At 41.8% G+C, this 6,488-nt stretch overlaps 1 non-coding gene across 1 annotated transcript; it reads left to right on the forward strand.

Annotated features, from left to right (window-relative positions):
* Positions 1-1,020: 1,020 nt before the first annotated feature.
* Positions 1,021-1,093, forward strand: TRNASTOP-UCA. Its single transcript has one exon. It is a non-coding gene; the product is annotated as a tRNA-Sec (tRNA).
* The last annotated feature ends 5,395 nt before the right edge of the window (positions 1,094-6,488 follow it).

Here is a 6,488-nt window from a genome sequence, read left to right on the forward strand (position 1 = left end):
AGTCCCACATGAATTCTGGGATGGTCCATTAAAACTGATGGAATGAGATAGAAATGACACTACCTGACTTCCACGGCTAGGTCAGAGGAAGGTTTGCCTGGGTCTCTTGGAATGAGAACCCAGCTCTCATACTGGAGAAGTCCAAGCCACCCAGCTGTGCTCACGGCTAATAGCCACACCACCTGCAGCCACACGCAGGAGGTATCTTGGGTGTCTAGTCCAACAGAGCCACCAGATGACTGCAGTCCCAGTCAATATCTAACTTCACCTAACAAAACCCACAAGTAGTACCCGCCTGAGCCCAGTTAACCCACAGAACTGAGGAAGATAGTAACAAATTGTTATGCCACTAAGTTTTGGGGAGGTTTGTTACACAGCAATAGATAACCAGAACACAAAGATAACCCAACAGTTTGGAGCTTGGGGGACTGGATGAATAATGATATCCTGACTGAGACAGACAGTGTGGAGAAAAAGTAGGTTTGTGTCGGAGAAATAAATTTAGTTCTGGACTTTGAGATGCCTGTGGAACATCTAGATGTAGGCATCCAGTAGGCATTTATTTATAGTGACAAGCCTGAAGCCCAGGGAAGAGATCCGGTCTGAGGATAGAGATTTGGAAGACATTTCAGCATATCGCCGTAAGAGTATAGGACCTGCCCAAGAAGTAGGACCTACTCCCTCAAAGACTAGTCCTAACATCATCTCCTATAGAAGAACCCAGGGACACTGGTTTTTAAACGCCAACTCTTTCCCAGTAATTTAGTAGTTCTTTGAACATATCTTTTCTACAGTCCTTACCATACTTCCCTATCATTATTTATTTACATGTCTGTCTTCCCTGATTAATTGTGATGTGATCCAAGACAGGAATATAACTTGATCATCTGTCTCATAGTCCTGGAAAGCAAGAAAACCTTCAATGGATAAATGGAAGAATACATAAATGAACAAAAGAATAAATGAAAGACCACCCTCATCTTATACAGATAAAAGTCAAATAAACACATTAAAGGGACTTCCCTGGTGGTCCAGTGGTTAAGACTCTGCACTTCAACTGCAGGGGACACAGGTTCAATCCCTGGTTAGGGAACTAAGATCCTGCATGCCATGCAGTATGGCCAAAAAAACAAAACAAAACAAAAAAAAACTAGGAAACATAAACATAAAAATGAGTAGGTATTCAAATGTAAAATAGATAGCTAGTGGGAAGCAGCCGCATAGCACAGGGAGATCAGCTCGGTGCTTTGTGACCACCTAGAGGGGTGGGATAGGGAGGATGGGAGAGAGACGCAAGATGGAGGAGATATGGGGATATATGTATATGTATAGCTGATTCACTTTATCATACAGCAGAAGCTAACACACCACTGTAAAGCAATTATACTCCAATAAAGATGTTTAAAAAAAAATGAATAGGTATTAGCTGCTAATATCTTACTGAATAAGCTGATTTCCTACTAAGCCGAAATTAGAAAATAGTGCAGTATATGAAGTCAGAACTGAAAAGAACGTGTGTTTAGTATACATTTCACTCCTCTTTTGGACTTACTGCTTCCACGGACTATTTCTAATTACTGTGCATAAATTTATCTATCTGCTACTTAATCAGGAGAGATTTTCCCACTAGGTTTACAGATTAAATTTTGAAGATACTCTTCGTTTTGTATGAATTGAGTAGTAGTAAATACAAAACAAAATAGAGAATGCCTTAAGATTTTGTGAATTACAGAGCTCTGTGGGTTTTTCTCTTTACCCAATAAAAGACTTAAAATAAATAGCTTTGGGCACTTCTTTTATAGAACAATACTGACTATTCCAGGAAGTTATTAGGACCACCTACTTTAAAACCTTTGATCTTTATACCACAGAGTGTAATGTATTTTATTTAACTCAATAAAGTATAATTGATTTATTTAGATTTTAAGTAGAGTCTGTATAATAATTCAAATCATATGCCCATAGGCTACCCTATAATTTTTGTTTCCTATCCTTCTCATGAGCAAAGAAAACAGCTGTGTTTATCCACTCGTGGCTGACAAAATCCATTTGTTGGTATTGTACTATCAAAGTTACAAACGCAAAGTCTGGCAACATTTTAATTTCGAATTATCACATGTACTTGAATGAATCTTTAGAGAGAGAACTGCCAATTTTGAAGGGCTACTGAAAGTACTAAATTATTAATTAGACAGGAGGTCTGCCAAGCACTTGGAAAGCCCAACTCCTTTCACACATTACACACTAGACCTAGGAGATTTGGGGAATTTTTTTGTTTTTTTGTTTTTCTGTGGCTTTGATCTCGGGTGGCCTCAGCCTGCAGCGGCTTGAAGCAGGGTTTTGGTTCCCCGCCAGTGATTGAGGTCGGGTTGCGGCGGTGAGAGCGCTGAATCCTAGCCACTACACCAGTGGTCAGTGACAAGGTCCTGACCCCACGGCTTTGCAGAAAAAAAAATTCCCACAAAGACGGGAAGTCATGAAACAAGTAAAGTGTTTATTAGGAGGAAAAAGAGTACGCGTGGGTAGACACGTGGGCGGACTCAGAGAGATAGTTGTGCCCCCGTGGTAGTTTAAATCACTTATATGGGGCATTTCTTCCGTGTTTCCTTTGGCCAATCATCATTTTGATTTGCTTGGTTCTGAGTCCGTATTTGGTAGATCTCAAGAACCTCCCATGTGTGCACGCGCATCTGTTAGCCAAGATGGATTCCAGCAAAGAGGCCTATGGGTAGATTGACATCACTCTGCTTTTGGCCTCCAAGGAGCTCTATAGTCGGGAAGGTCTCCTTGACTTCGAGAATGAGAAATATGTGGTGTCTTATCTTTTATCTGAGCAGGGCCGGGTCTCCTCAATTATCCTGCTATTATGGAGTTTCTGTCCACAGGCGACGAACTCCATCTCCTCAACTTGGGGCCCGTCTATCTCCTGCCTCAGCTTAAACGACACGAACTTATTTTCTCACAAGTCTGGAGGCTGGAAGTCCAAAATCAAGGTGCGAGGAGTGCTGATTTCTCCTGAGGAAGATTTGGGGAATGTTAACAATAGGGGAATATTACTTACTCAGAGACCTTTGAAATCTGAACTGCTGAAATCAGGAGTAGCTAGAGCTTCATCCAGGGTTAGGGGTTGTTGAGAAAGTAGAATAAACAAAATTCTGTATACTGTTCAGTGATCACTATCACAGAAAAGCTGGCCAGACTTTTTTTTTTTTTTTTTGCGCTACGCGGGCCTCTCACTGCTGTGGCCTCTCCCGTTGCGGAGCACAGGCTCCGGATGCGCAGGCTCAGCAGTCATGGCTCACGGGCCCAGCTGCTCCGCGGCGTGTGGGATCCTCGCGGACCGGGGCACGAACCCGTGTCCCCTGCATCGGCAGGCAGACTCCCAACAACTGCGCCACCAGGGAAGCCCGTGGCCAGACTTTTGATTGGGAATTTGGAAGAATGGAAAAACTACTAAAGATTCTAAAGAGAGCCCTAAAAGTAATCTAATTTATAAAGACTCGGCTTCCGGATTATTTACTCCTTCGATAAATGAAGTGTCTCCTGGAGTTGCTGACCTTCCCATCTCCAGGAAAGCAGCGTCCTCTTGACCAGTGGTGCTTCCTTTTTTTAAATCAGGAAGAAAGCTCCCTGCACATGCTTTACCATTGTCCGTGATGGGACTTCTGCCAGTCTTACCACCCCAAACCTGTCTCCCCTTAAATCCTCCCCAGCCTCACATCATGCCCACTCCTATTTAAAATCCTGGCTTAGACCGTTGTTTCTTAAGCCTGGCTACAAGTGAGAATCACGTGAAAAAACAAAGTAAACCTAATGACTGGGTCCACCCTCATGGAGTCTATTTTAACTCCAAGCACCGGCTAGTGTTAGCACTTCCCCAGGTGACTCTCATGTGCAGCCAGCGTTGAAAGACTTCAATCCCGCCTCCTCTGCCCCAACCCCGCCTCCTCTGCCCCAACCCGTCCGCTGCCACTCCCCGACTTCACATCCACCTCTCAAGCTCCTGCACCACATTCCACAGCGGTCCCGGCATCACCTCACCTCTGAGTCACTTCCCGACTTCCCCAGGAAGAAAACCCTCCGTCCTCGGTGCCCCGTTATGCACTCAGCCGAATTCCATCAATGCACCTGGAGTTAGTTAACGAATTTTCCCTGGACGCGTCTCTGCTTCTGCTGGACGGTGAGTTTGTAAATGTAGGGTTGTCAATAAGCGTTCCCAGGAGTAATGAAGGACAAATACAAACTACTTCGAGAACTCCATCTTCTCTCGTTTAAACCTGCAGAATCCCTTGGGGGAATAGTTCCAAGATTGCTGGTATTCCAAAGACCCATATATTCTCCACATTCCCCACAGCAGATCTGTCCGTGGAGATAAGTGAGAGGGAGTGGGGGAGAGAATGGCCAAGGCTTTAAAAAGGCACCTTTAGGCACAACTGCTGGAACATACCGTCTTAGGGTCTTTGCAGTCCATTTTGGTATTCTGGAAATAACAATAATAGAATGGCTATGTACCAGCCACTGTTCTAAGATCTTGTTTTTTCCCCAGCTTTACTGAAGTATAATTGACAGATAAAAATTGTATGTATTTACAGTGTACAATGTGATGCTCTGATATATGTATACATGGTGAAACGATCCAGCTAATACATCATCTCCTGTAGTTACCTTGTGTGTGTGTGTGTGTGTGTGTGATGAGATCTATTCTGTTAGTAAATGTCAAGTATTCAATACAGTATTATTAACTGTGGTCATTATGCTGTATGTTAGATCTCCAGAATGTGTTTATACTGCTTGACTGAAACTTTGTACCCTTTGACCAACATCTCCCCATTTCGCCCTCTCCCCAGTCCCTGGCAACCATCATTCTACTCTCTGCTTCTATGAGCTTTATTTTTAAGATTCTGCATATGAGTGAGATCATGCAGTATTTGTCTTTCTGTGTCTGATTTATTTCGCTTAGCATAATGGCCCCCAGGTTTATCCATGTTGTCTCAAATGACAGGATTTTTTCTTTTTTTCTTTTAAGACTGAATAATGTTCCATTGTGTATATAAACCACATCTTCTTTATCCATTCATCTGTTGATGGACACTTAGGTTTTTTCCACATCTTAGCTATTGTGATTAGTGCTGCAATGAACATGGGAATGCTAATTCTGACTTTGGCTTTTTTGGATATATACCAGGAAGTGGAATTGCTGGATCATATAGTAGTCCTGGTTTGTATTTTTCTGAGGAACTTTCATACTGTTTTCCACAGCTTTTGGACCATTTGTAGTCTCACCACCTGTGTGCAAGGGTTCCAATTTCTCCATATCCTCGTCAACACTGTCTGTTGTTTTTCTTTTTGATAAATAGCCACTCTAACAGGTGTGAGGTGATAGGGCACTGTGGTTCTGATTTGCATTTCCCTGATGATTAGCTAGATACTAATAATATCCTCATCTTATAGTTAAAGAAATAGACAATAAAATCTAACCTGTTTTACTTCCCATTTGCAACAACCCTGTAGAAGAGTGAAGCTCAGGGGTCAAGCAACCCAAGGTCCCAAGGCTAGTAAGTGGAATCCAATCAGCTCTGTTACTTACTTGTTGAAATGTTGGAAGCACTGCCTTACAGATTTTAATAACCTCTTATGTCCATGAGTTGCTTTGGGCTGCAAATAATAGAAAACTACCGTCCAGATCCATTTAAACAATGAAGAAATGTGTTATTTTTCATAAAAAGAAATCTGCGATAGGTTTGCACTGGGCCTGATCTGCAGCTGGTGCTTCTGCTTCCTTCTCTTTCTCTGCTCTTCCCTCCGCACTGGGTGGGCTTAATCCGGGGGTTGGGTCCTCTCACCAGATGGCCACAGAAATCCCCAGCATCACATGTAGTGATGACAACAGGCTTTTTGCTCATTGATCATTTGCAAGGGGGTGGCATAGCCATGGTCAAATGGAGGAATAGAATGGGTGTTGGAGAGCCAGCTGCTGTCTCCATCACTCTTTTTGTTTGCAGTGCATGTTTGAATTTTCAGAATTCTTTCATGGTGGTTATTGCTTTTGATTTTCACAACAACCTATGTGAAATGTGAGTTTTGGGTTGTCCTCAGTGGTAGTTTTGTATGCAGGAAAAGATTAAATTTTAATATTAATATTCAGTATCTTAAAGTACACTTTAATGGTTCCTTATGCTTTTAAGTTTAGCTTACACATTATATTCTTATAAATCTAACAATTTGGCAATTATTTAAGAGATCATTAATTTAAATGGTCCTATTTATAAGGATAATCAAATATTTTAGGACTTTTTATACTGCACCTATAAATTTAATATATATCTGATTTCATTAAATAATTGTCTGACTTAAAAAATAAAACCTTTCTTACCTGCGGGGGGAGGGATAGTTAGGAAGTTTGGGATTGACATATACACATTGCTATATTTAAAATAAATAAACAACAAGGACCTACTGTTTAAAAAAAAAATGGAGAGGGAACAAGA

The sequence above is a fragment of the Phocoena sinus genome, chromosome 14 (assembly GCF_008692025.1).
Source record: "Phocoena sinus isolate mPhoSin1 chromosome 14, mPhoSin1.pri, whole genome shotgun sequence".
Lineage (NCBI taxonomy): Eukaryota > Metazoa > Chordata > Mammalia > Artiodactyla > Phocoenidae > Phocoena > Phocoena sinus.